Genomic DNA, 13218 nt, shown 5'->3' with positions numbered 1-13218 from the left:
CCCAAACCAAATACAATTGCCTTCTCTTCTCAATCATCTGGTCATGTTCACCCTTTTTAAAAATAAGTACCATGTTATGCCTTGTATTACATGTATCAGTTTCTCTCTTTATGCCTCAGCGAACTGTACCACTTACTAGCTGTGTGGTCTCAGATAAATCAATCCTCTATATATTTCTTTATCAATAAACTGGAGATAATGGTGCATATCTCATAACTGTGTATAGAAGATAAAGCCAGATAAAATGTACACATGGCTTAAAACAGTGCCTGTGCATGCAAATGCTACCTATCATTCATGTTTTACCTCCCTCAGGACTTAGAAAAGCCTTACATATTAATTGCTCAAAAAATCAGTTGAATGTTAATCATCCAAAAACCATCAGTTTGAATGTTTAGTCATCCAAAACTCCAATTACTAGAGACCTAGCAGAAAAGAAACAAACATTTCTTGAGGACCTACCAAGTATACCAAGCAATATATAAAGCATCTTACATAGGAGAATTTATAATTCTCGCATCTCTTTGAACTAGATATTATTCTTATTTTACAGATGAGGACTTACAAATTAGGTACTTAGCCTCAAGTCGTGTAACTCATCATATAAAAAATCTGTGCTCTTTTCACACAGCCCACTACCTCCATAATATGGAATTTGCCTTATTCACAGGCTAGACAGCAACATAGCCTGGGGGATACAACAAGGAATAATACTTCAGCAAGTTTGCAGGCCAGAGGACAACATGCTGAGGCTTTTATTTTATTTATTTATTTTTTGAGATGGAGTCTCACTCTGTTGCCCAGGCTGGAGTGCAGCGGCTCAATCTCGGCTCACTGCAAAACCTCCACCTCCCAGGTTCAAGCAATTCTCCTGCCTCAGCCTCCCAAGGCTGGGATTACAGGCACCTGCCACCACACCCAGATAGTTTTTGTATTTTTTAGTAGAGATGAGGTTTTGCCATGTTGGCCAGGCTGGTCTTGAACTCCTGACCTCAGGTGATCCGCCTGCCTTGGTCTCCCAAACTGCTGGAATTACAGGTGTGAGCCACTGCACCCAGCCAAAGCTTTTATTTTTTTTAAACCAGTGACAACGCTGGCTCACAGAGAAGAATGACATACAAATCAGAAGTTTACAGATTTAGTGGTATTGTGTCCACTTATCTTGAAAGACCTGACCCTGATGGATAGAAGGACCAAAAGAAGGAAAGGTCCATGCTTCTGGGTGTGCAAATAAAAGAAAAAAAAAAGGAGGAAGAGAGGGAGAAAAGTAAAGTAGAACGGAGGAGAGAAGGAGAAAGAGGGAAAACTCCAAGCCACCTGTCTTAGCCAGGAAACTCCCTGAGGTTCACAACCTGAAAGTGTCCTATCACTTTCCCCAGCATGTCTCATTTTGTTTATTTTCTTAAATCATACTGGAAAATTTAACTTCTCTCTTTTGACGTTTTTTATTCTGAAAAGTGCATGAAAAATTCCAGCAGGTAATTCTGACATCCAAAAACCTCATTTTTTTTTTTTCCCCCTAACTGGCTCAGACAGATAAAAGGAAAGGAACTGAACTATCCGAATAATTTCCCTAAGTCTTCCCCACCTACATTATGCTCATCCAGTTTCCTTGCAAATTACCCAGGTGAACCATCTGTGCTTGGGACTTTTTTAAATTCTTCACATTGAAGTTCTTTCATTTATTAATGGGGAAAAAAAAGATTTCTTCTCAATTTTCCTCCCTGCATATCCCAAGCAAAGCAGGATTTGGTGAACCCTAACATCCTTAGGTAAAGCAACATTAAATCCAAAATACACGTAACCTTAATAGATCTTTTTCCATCAACGAATTTTACAATAATGCTAATTGCAATTTTAAAGGATGACAACATCTTCTGGATGAGCCACAGAAATAACATATTTAGTCTACAAATTCATGGAATAGTGAACAACATGCCAAGTGCATTCCACTTCCATAGTCTTATGATTCTTTAAGCAAGACAGGCATTTAGAGAGCTTTAAAAATAATGATGAGGGGTGAAGGAGCAGAGCAGGGGCATAAGTTTTTTTCTTAATGATGGAATTTAGGTAATGCTCTTTGAATAACTGTTACTCTAAATGGCAAGTGGAAAGTCACATGAGCATGAATTTCAGACAAAAGAACATCTATACAAAAAGTAATTTCCCACTTAATTTAAATCTTCCTTGAGGAGGGGAGAGAGGGGAGAGTTAAAGCCTGACTTAAACAAAAACATACTTGTTAACTGGATAAGAAAAAGAAATAAGACAATGTCTGAAATGTGAAAGATGTCCAGAGGCATGGAAGTTTGCCCTGATATGCAGGACTCATCTAAGCCAGGACCTCACAGGCTCTCTGGATACATGTTATCTTCAGAAATGAGCAGGAGAAGTAGAAATGAACTACCAGAGCTATAGAGGGTTAAGCAGCAGCCTTGGATTTCATTCTAGGTTTGGCAAACACTGAAATAAATAACTGGTCAATGACAAGACTGCCCACTGTATTAGATCAAGAAATTACGAATCAGTTCTCTAAATTTAGTAGCTAGACTCATTCCTGTTTGACTTTTCAAGTCAGTTCAGCCCAAATAGCAAGTATAGTATATGACTTCTAAGGCAGAAAACGGAAAACTAATTCCCTCCCATGAAAATCAGAATTCTATCCAGCCAAGTTCTTCTAGTTCCCCCAATGTGGAAACACTTAGCAATGACTGTTCAAATGCTTAGCTGAGTTCTAAGACACTAAAATAAAGGAGAGGGGGAGGGATGTGGGTACAGGAGTTCATTTTTGCAGAAATGCCGTGATTAAACAACAAGACTTACATTTACAGAACCACGTTAAAGACTTCAGAATCCCATTCACTCTCTATAGTGACAAATACACTTAAGCAAGGACTTTCTGACTCTGTCGAAAGACAGCAGCTCTTAAGAATTATTTTAAAAACGAAACAAAAGATTCCACATGACTGTTTTGCCTGCCGCCGCCCCGCCCCCTGGCCCACCCACCCCCACCACTCTACAACTCCCAACTTCATTTATCCTATTCATCTCACAGTTGGGTATTTGGTTGAAGCATATTTGAAAGAGGAGGATAAAGCCTGGGCCAATTATCCAAAGAACAAACTGTCTTCCGTTAAAGGCTTATAAAAATAAATTTGGCTTACAAAAAGAAATTCAAGGAGATTTCCAAACCGTCCTCTCAATTTCATGTGAGCCTGCTGATTTTTTAGTCATTCTTGTTTTTCTCCAAATTCATATTGGGTGGGGAAGTTGAACAAAAATTCTAAGTGTACCATTGTAGTCTAGCTAAATAAAAACACAGGTTTCAAATTTCAAATCACATCACATCTAATTTAACTTTTAATTTTAAGGGACTGGTCCAGATAGTAGCTGAGAACCATTGTGGAGATACAAAATGGGAAAAAGTTTCCTAAGAAAGCTAACAGGCCATCTGGGGCATAATCTAACAATGAATCTCATCTAAACCCAATGTCCCTTGGAATGAAGTTTTTCCTCTTAGGATTAAGACATTTAGTTCTATCTCTTGCTTAGAACTTGATGGCAAGCTGTACTTTCTGTAATCTGTATCCTAAGCACTACTCATCTCTTTAACTCTTGTGTAGGGTTTGCCACCTCATGTCCCACAGCACCATGGCAACCCAGCTGAACATACAGACATTTCCAGTTCTGAAAGAACACTCTCACTGGAAATACGGGCTGACCGGAGCAGGACTTCTGCAGTGGGACTGTCTACTGTGAACCAAAGAATTACAAAGAAATGTTAACAGATTTTTTTTAAATTACAGCTTTGTGGAAAAATAAGTTAAGGCAAATCCATCCTTGACACTCTAACAGCATTCCTGGTTCAGCAGGAATAACTCTTAGTGCTGTCAGAAAATAAAAGCATGCTATCTATTCTTTATAGTCAACTGAATTGGGAGCAGACAAATTTTTCAGTCTCAGGAGCAAGAAAGCCATGCCTACAAATTTGGTTTTGTAATTTTCAGCAGATCAGGGTTTTGCTTATCCTCAAATTACATTTTAGGTCACTCCAACAACCTAAAAGACTAGAAATAAAAGATCGTTCTTGTCCAATCTTATATGGTAACCTATGATAAATAAGTCATTTTACTTATCACAAATTTGAGTGTATCTTCCAAAGGCCAAAAAAAAAAAAAAACCCAACAGTTAATGTTATGTAATATAAACTATTAATTGCACTTTTCTTTCCTAGTGTGGGAGATCAAGTTGTCATTCTTCATTAAAAAAAAAAAAGTCAAAATTTTTTTTTCAGAGAACAACTCTTTCCACATGTATCTATTAATATTATGCCTGTAAGAGTTCTGAATTTCCTGTGAATGCCAGCTCATATGGAAACAGAAGAGCCAAGAAGAACTAAGAGGAACTCATGTCACAGTTTGGTACCATACTTCCTGAACATAAATGAAAAGTGGGAAAATTATCATGCTGTAAATCTAGAATCAAAGGTACCCAAAGCACAGTTAGTGAACCCAGTACTAACCAGGAGGATTCAAAAACAACCCACAATTGGTTTGCTGCTTGCAAAAAAATTAAATTTAGACCTCCAAATCACACTATACACAACTAGACTCCACATGAATAAAAGCGAATTCTTTAAAAAACATTGTCTCCGAAGCTAAAATTAAGTCGTGTATTTTTGGATATGATCGTTAGTAAGAACATTCTAACTTTCAGAATCATGACAAAAATGGCCAGAAATTTAAAATTTGATGTTGTAAGAAATTCAAACTTCTGTAGGCCTAAAATATTTATCTAAAAAAGGAAGTGAGGAAAATAGTCAAAATAAATTAAATGAGCTATCATCTATTACAAGGGTCAGCAAACTATGGCCCGCTAATCAAATCCAGCCCACCGCCTGTTCTTCTACAGCCCATGAGCTAAGAATGGTTTTTACATTTTTAAATGGCTAAAAAAATAAAGAGGAATGATACTCCAGGGCATATAAAAAACTATATAATACTCACATCTCAGCGTCCATATGGGAGCACAGCCATCCTCATTAGTTGCCTATTGTCTAAGGCTGCTTTCACCCTACAGAAGCTGTATGGCCCACAAAGCCTGAAGTGTCTATTATCTGGTCCTTTATAGAAAAAGTTAGCTAACCTCTGACCTACTACACAAAGAGCTCATGCATATGAAAAACAGTAAAACCCAATAAATAAATAGGCAAAAGAGATTTTTTTAAAGTAAAAGAAAAATACAACCTGTTAATAAAATAGAAAATGTTCACTTCCAAATGGAAAGACTCTCTTTGGCCTATCAGATTAGGAAAGATTTGTGGAAAAGTCAACACACATTGCTGTCAGGGGGACAGTCAAACAAGAGCTAAGAAGCTGCAGGTGGCACTCTAAATATGTTTTACCCTTTTAGAATGCAATGCGGCAAAAAGAAACAAGTCTTAGAAAATGTCCATAACTCTCTTCTCATCTATCCTACGGACATAATCTCAAATATAGGCAAGTTTATAAATAAAGACATTTATTATGGTATCTTTAACACAATGAAAAACCAGTAGCAATTTCATAGGTTTCCCTCTGTTTTAAGAGTCATGGGTGTTGTTTCTAAGTATTAATGTATCTGAAATTAAGACATATCTTATAATCATGTACGTTTAATGTGCTATGTGTTTCCTCATATTAAAGTGTTGATACCACAGTGTCTTACCTGTACTTTTAATTAACAGTGTCTTACATGTACTACATAGAGGCAACTCACATAGTTTCAGTGAAGACATCTGATTGAAGGACTATTTACAAAGATGAGGGAAGGGTGAAGGGTACCACAAGGGGCATTCAGGTAGAAAGTGACTCGAAGCATCAAGGAGAGGAAAGTAACCTGCTGGAGGCCTGAAAGAGGACCCACCAGGCAAGAGTGGTTTCTTGGTGGGACACAGTCACTGACAAAACTGCAGCAGAGAGGCAGGCAGAGAGAAGAGATATGGCGACTGGCAGCTCTCTCCCCTCCCACTCTTAGCTCTCCTTAAGTTCCCCCTTGGCCAATCCAGTTAGAAGCCAGAGGGCAAGGAAGCCTGGAGGATCCATCTGTCAGTCAGCACCACTGCCCACTCCCAAAAGGAGGGCAGACAATAGGTGACAGGGGGTGTTATGGTTTGAATGTGTCCCTTCCAAAATTTAGGTGTTGCCAAAGTGATGGTATTTACAAGTGGAGCCTTTAAAGGTGATTAAGCCATGATGGCTTCTCCCTCTCAATGGGATTAAGGCTCTTATAAAAGAGGCTTCACTCCGCATTTGGATGACTTGCCTCTATGCCTTCTGCCAGATGAGGATGCGGCAAGAGGGCCCTCACCAAATGCTCCCTAAACCAAATGCTGGCACCTTGATCGTGGACTTCCCAGTCACCTCCAGAACAGTGAGAAATAAAATTCTGTTCCTTATAAATTACCCAGTCTCAAGTATTCTGTCACTACAGCACAAAACAGACTGAAACAGGAGGAAAAAAGGAATAACCATCTCAGTCATTCTCCAAATCACCCCACAGAAAAGATGAAAAATGCATTCCCACTGTGATGAGTGGGGGGAGAGAAAAGTCAATCCCAAAGTCTTAATTTCACTGAAATCATCCACTAAATCAGGATCCAAGTGGCTTTGGTCACCTCAAACAGAACTCTGACAAAGGAAGATGAGAAAACAGGGGTTTGAAAAGCCAAACATTTTAAATTTATAAAAGAAACTACCTTCCACAATGTTTAGGTACAACTAAGATATTAGGCAAATAGCTACCATGTTGGGTAGGTAGAGAACCTCATTTAAACAATATGAAAATAGCACAAAAATTTGAAATTAAAGAATGAATTATTGTAAATAGCAAGGAGGGTGGCAATCTTGCAAATGAATCAAGGAGTTGGCACGTGAATAAGGATGTGAATAGATCCTAAGGTAGATGTTTTCGAGAAAATATGGGTTTGAGAAAAAAAAAATTTCTAGCTCCCAGTCTTCTGTATCTTTTAATTCACTGTTTCTGGTCAGGGTTTGGTAAGGGCTCTAGCCAGCGTTATTTCATTAAGAACATATAGAGTTTAGGAGTCTAGAAAAAGGCCAATTTTAAGGGCTCAAAGAGCAACATTATTATTAATGAATAATGTGACCTTCAGGAAATCTGATACCATAGTTCCAATAATGTTCTTGCTTCAAGTCACTATATTCAAAACCCCTATCGGGAAATATGGGAAAGTCGGTGTCTCATTCAGAACAAAAACTAACTCTGTCTAACTACAGTAAGACAAACTCTTGGTACCAACCAACAGAGTCAACTTGCCACCCCTGGCACACAGCTCTATTCCTATCACATGACTTCCTGCATGCTGCCCTTCCTTTCTCCATCCCAATTACACCTCCCAGCCAGGTACACAAGACACATTTGCTGGTGAACTCCACTCCTCCCAGCTCTCTATGCATTTCCACTCAACTACCTCTACTGCCTTCAGTTATGCTTTACTTACTCAGTTCCTTCGCCATTGTCTTCTGAAAAATTGTCTTTTATCTGTGTTTGTTGCGAAACCTCAATCTGTCAGAATCTCCAAGAAGGTCATTACCAGTTGCCAGGGTGTTTATTTGGCATTCTCTAAGTCATCCTTTGAGGATTCAAAGTGAAGTCACCCAAAAGGCATATGTGACTGCATCAAATTTAAGGCACTAACTTCCACCTCTAGAATCAATTCAGCAAGACACAGTGCTATGATTCAAGTTGGAAGTTCGGGAAGCTCTGCTTTAGCTAAAAGCTGCAACAACAGATGGTAATTGAAGTAATAAAATACAACAAAGGTGTGGTTACTATTGCTATAGTATTTATTCATGCCTCAGCACAGCCAAGAAAGGCCAGTACCTTTCAAACTAGGGTGTGAAGGTTGCCAATATCCTATCTGCCTCTGTCTCTTATAAGTCATTTATTTTCATACCTTAACAGAAAAATTACCTTAATCTTTACAATTTGGCATCACAAATGAGGAAATAAATCAGTACTTATTTCTGTTTTTGCTGGGCAAATCGCTTTAATGCCTAACAGTAGGCCAACTGGGGAAGACAAGACCCCAAGCCCCAGCCTTTCTCCTGATGCCCTGGGATCTGTGTGCCTAGGCCAGTCCCATGCCTACCCCAAGCCCTGAGGCTCACAAGGGCCAGAGAAGAGTGGGAAAGAAAGTTGGATGGTTGTAGCTCAGCCCCAAGAGTTCAGGGAGGAAAAAGCACGGGCTAGTTGAATTTGGCCTTGGAAAAATCCATCTCCAGATGCTGATCCATGAACTTCTTCAGAATCTCCTGTTTCTTCTGTTCGTCTGAGATTGGCAGCCCCATGGACTTCTGTCTCTGGTCATACATCATCTTTTCCACCATGCTGCGAGTCTCATTGTCCAGGTCTGACAGCTTGGAATTCTCAGGGTTAATCATCTTGGTATTGATCTCAGGGTCACTGGACACCAAGCAGCTCCACCACTCCATCTTATTGATCTTCTCAAGATGCACAGTCACCACCTTGCCGTCCTCAATGAGCCACAAGCTCTCCCCTACCTTCACTTCGTTGTAGAGCTCCCCATCGATGATCGCTGGCTGCCCCTTGAGCCCCACCCAGAGGTGCTGCACCTGGATGTCCACCACCATGTCCTTCCCTTTCAGCCGGAAGTTTACACAGAAAGGGACCACCAGGTCCAGCTCCGACAGGCTCTGGGTCCAGCGGTAATTGGGCAGGTCTGCCCCGTTGCCTAGGTTGGGCTTCAGTTTTCCTTTGTCCTTCTCATCTTCCTCCTTCTTCTCCTGCTTTCCTGGGGAGTCAAGGCTGCCGTTCTTGAGCTGGGCCTCATGATTCTCTGCATCCTTTTTCTGGTCAATCTCTAGCTGCAGCCTCTCTGTCTGTCTGCCTTTATCTGGGGCCCCGAGGTCTCTGACTTGGCTTCCTTGGCCAGCCTGGCCACCCTCTCCACCTTCCCCCAGGCTCTCTTCTCCCACCGGGCCTTCTGTGCCAGCTGATTGTTGTGGCTGAAAGTCTGTATGATAAGCTTCTTTGCCATCCCCTCTTCTCCTGCAGTGAAAAAGTCTGTTTTGCGTCGAAGGAAGCTGAAGAAGGTGTTCACGAGCTCCTGCACGCCGCCCTCGTGCTGCTGAGCCATGGCCAGCAACATGCCATCGAACCGCTCCTCCTCCTGCTCTCCGCCCATCGTGCCGGCTCGGATCCATGTCCTGAGGTCTGCGCTCTAGTCCTGTGCTCTCTCCACTACTTCGGGTCACACCGGGCCCAACGACTCTAGTCTAAATCAGTCCTTATTTATAAAAGGTACATAAGAATTCAGAGTTAAAGATCTAACTATGTGAAGACAAAGTATCTCCCACTGCCATAAACTGAATGTGTCTCCTCAAAATTCATAGGTTGAAACCTAACCCCTAAATGTAATGGTTTTAGGAGATGGGGCTCTTGGGAGGTGATTAGATCATGAAGGTGGAGTCCTCGTAAATGCGATTAGTGCCCCTAAAAAAGAGGTCCCAGAGAGCTTACTTATCCTTTCTGCTATATGAAGATACAGCAGAAGGATGGCTGTCTCCGAACCAGGAGGCAGGTCCTCCCCTCAAATTTGCTGATGCCTTGATCTTGGACTTCCCAGTCTCCAGAACCATGAGAAATAAGTTTCTGTTCTTTAGAAGCTACCTAATTTATAGTACTCTGTTACTGTACAGCAGCCCAAATGGACTAAGACACCCTAACACTGTGTGAGCCTTTATAGAAAAAAAAATGCTCCTTTCATTTGCAGCACCCTCCCTGTTAAGTCCAAATTGAAAAACAGCATTTAGACTTTAACCAAAAAGAAGCCTTGACATTAATACTTTTACTCATGACTCCATTTATCTGGTATTTATTGCCTCATTCTGCTAGCCACCTTAAATTTTATATTTTTAACAATCATTGTTTTTAGTGAGGACTGAGGTGACTGTTTTCATTTAAATAGTCATGAGTTCTATAAACAAAAAGTAGACAGTCATAGACATCCACAGATGTGACCTCAGTAATTTTTAATCACTGGTTCTAATGTCACTTTAGTTGATGAATTTCTCTTAAAAAGAGACACTAACTTCTTTTTGAAAACTTGTGCACAAACTATCAATCAGAAGGTCCTGCAATGGTATTAGAAAATCACCAATTAAAAGAAGAATCTGTGGTGACATTAGGCACTTGAATAATTAAGCTGTGATTAGAGATAGGCTTCTAATTTAGGCAGAATATGGTTGATACGGTTTGGCTGTGTCCCCACCCAAATGTCATCTTGAATTGTAGTTCCCATAATCCCCACATGTCATGGGAGGGGCTCGGTGGAAGGTAAGTGAATCACGGGGGTAGTTAGGCTCATGCTGTTCTCAAGATAGCAAGTTCTCATGAGATCTGATGGTTTTGTAAGGGCTTTTCTCCCACTCCGTTCATACTTCTCCTTCCTGCCGACATGTGAAGAAAGACGTGTTTGCTTCCCCTTCCACCATGATTGTAAATATCCTGAGGCCTCCCCAGCCATGCTGAACTGTGAGTCAATTAAACCTCTTCCTTTATAAATACCCAGTCTAACATATGTCTTTATTAGCAATGTGAGAACAGACCAATACAATGGTAAAGATAACACTTCTTTGATTGCTTTTCTTGAGTCATTTAAACTTATCCTTAGTACACAAGTATTTTCCTCCTCTGTGAGAGCTAACCTCAATTATGTCTTTTCAGATCTAAACTACATTACCCAGAAGTACAAAATAAACACAGCAAGAATTGCCAAGAATCTTTGTCATCTAAGAACAGGTGATAAAGAAGAATCTTCCTAATTCTTATTATATTAGCCTAATTATCAGCAGGACAATGAAGCCTTTCAACAAAGGACAGAAAAAACCGTGGAAAGAAAACGTGCAGCCAAGCACAGTGGCCCACACCTGTAATCCCAGTGCTTCGGTAGGTTGAGTCAGGAGGATTGTGTGAGCCCAGGAGATCAAGACCAGCCTGGGCAACATAGTGAGACACCATCTCTACAAAAAAAAAAATTTTTTTTTTTTAATTAGCCAGGTGTGATGACACCTAGCTACTCAGGAGGCTGAGGCAGGAGGATGGCTTGAGTCCAAAAGTTTGAGGCTGCAGTCAGCTATCATTGCACTACTGCACTCTAGCCCGTATGACAGAGAGACCCCAACTCCAATTCCCACCAAAAAAAAAAGTAAAAACACACACATTTAAAAAACAACCAGATATGGAGTTCAAACTCAAATGTGGAAATGCACTGAACCTCAGCTACTGAATGCAGTATAAGCAGGGCTTGATAAGTCACAATTTTCCCCGTGATAAGTCATAATTATTTTATAACTTTTATATTTCATACATTTATAGAAAAAAATTAAATTTGTTTTGTGACTGATAGTTCTTAATTACAACATATTAGTTTTAATCTAATCACACTCCGTACTCAACAAGTCAGCAAGCAATTAAATCTAACAAACATTTATCAAAGGCCTACTACAAAGCAAGGCCCTGGGCTGGTGTCTGTCATTAAGAAAAGCATCTGTCTACCGTGGAAACAGGCTAGCCACTCATCCAATAGGGATAACACAAAATTATCATTATCAGCCACAATGTGGTCTGTTAAACTAAAACTTTACTGGGAGCTTGGCAACAGCACACTATAGATAACAGCTTGGGCTTTGGTTTTTAACCCAGATCTTCTACAGTATTTATATATTGTGGTTGCCTACAAAGCAATGAAGAGCTCATTTCTACTTCCCAGGAACGGTTTAATCCCAAGACAAGCCACACTTTTTCATGAAATATCTATGAGCCAGTCCTCCCTCATGACCTTTTTCTTTTAAATCATCATTCCTCAAGCGTCTTGGAGGAATGGTGAAGGGGAAGGGGAATCTGGGAAGAAAAAACAGCAAACTTTGCCCAGGGGAGTCTCCTAGACTCCTAAAGCAACAAAGGTTTTCTCTACCTTTGTTGAGAGAAATTAAAACCATTTTGAAAGCAGAATCTACTTCTTCCGGCATTGCTACTTAACATATTTAATTAGACTATGGTGAATAACACATAAATGGGGAGGCGGGATGCCAAAAGACAGTGATGACTTGTTTCTGAGTTTATCCAGGTCAATGAAAAACACCTCTGTGTAAGAAATCTCCAGGCCTCAAGGTAATAACATCAAATCAGACAGACAATGAATTGCTGAAAATGTAGGGTCATAAAAGTCCTAGAGGGAAAACAGATAGACACATATAAGGTGAAAAGCATGAAAATCAAAGTAAAATAACAAGCAAAGAAAGCTGCTAATGAAAAAGTTGTCAGCTAAAGCCTAGAGTTTGTTGAATGAGTTAATGAATGGTCAAAGGACTTACCACAGGCACTGACTCCTCCAAGTGAAGAGGTATTTAAAATCACATAACTTATTAACTGCTATGAAAATCAAAGTAAAATAACAAGCAAAGAAAGCTGCTAATGAAAAAGTTGTCAGCTAAAGCCTAGAGTTTGTTGAATGAGTTAATGAATGGTCAAAGGACTTACCACAGGCACTGACTCCTCCAAGTGAAGAGGTATTTAAAATCACATAACTTATTAACTGCTATGGTAAAACATTCTCAGGGAGAAGATGACAAGACAAGTGGCAACAGCAGAAATTCCCTTTAAAAAATCAGGGTCTCTATAAGAGCTTTACATTGAATGAGGTCTGGACCACACTCCCACTTACAGATCAAGAATCCAAGTGTGCATCCGGGATTACAGTGAAAGGATAAGACTCTGTACTTTGTAATTCTCCCTTTCACTGAGAGCACTGGGGATTGCATTCTACAATAGCCCCCTTGAAGGTGCTGGGAATAAATCTCAGCAGGGTATGCTAGGAGAAAGAGAAGCTCATTTCATTTCCTCGTTTGCCCAAAACTAACCTATCTTCTATTGTCACCAACCATGGAACCTTTCCTGATACTCTTATGTTTAAAGCTCCCAAGAAAGGCAGGGAACCTGATGCAGAAGCACAGATGTTGTCTGCAGGACTGAGTATATCCCACTTAGACTTAGGAAGCAGACAGCATATCCAGGAGAGGTGAAAGAAAGATAAATCAAGGCATTGCTGACAGCCTTTCATTACAATTTGGCAGCCAACCTGCTCAAGCATTTTCACATGGGTAAGTTGATCATCTGAAAAAAAATCCATGGCAT

General features: G+C 40.2%; 1 protein-coding gene and 1 pseudogene across 12 annotated transcripts in view; both read right to left on the bottom strand.

Moving 5' to 3' along the window:
* Nucleotides 1–13218, bottom strand: part of FMNL2 (formin like 2) — a 474212-nt gene that overhangs the window by 251032 nt on the left and 209962 nt on the right. The gene's annotated exons all lie outside the window — the stretch shown is intronic.
* On the bottom strand, nucleotides 8153–9300 carry LOC134808043 (nuclear migration protein nudC-like; annotated as a pseudogene).

The sequence above is a fragment of the Pan troglodytes genome, chromosome 13, assembly GCF_028858775.2.
Source record: "Pan troglodytes isolate AG18354 chromosome 13, NHGRI_mPanTro3-v2.0_pri, whole genome shotgun sequence".
In the NCBI taxonomy this organism is placed as follows: Eukaryota; Metazoa; Chordata; class Mammalia; order Primates; family Hominidae; genus Pan; species Pan troglodytes.
Note: the sequence above shows the minus strand (reverse complement) of the source record. Positions and strands in the feature narration are given on the sequence as shown.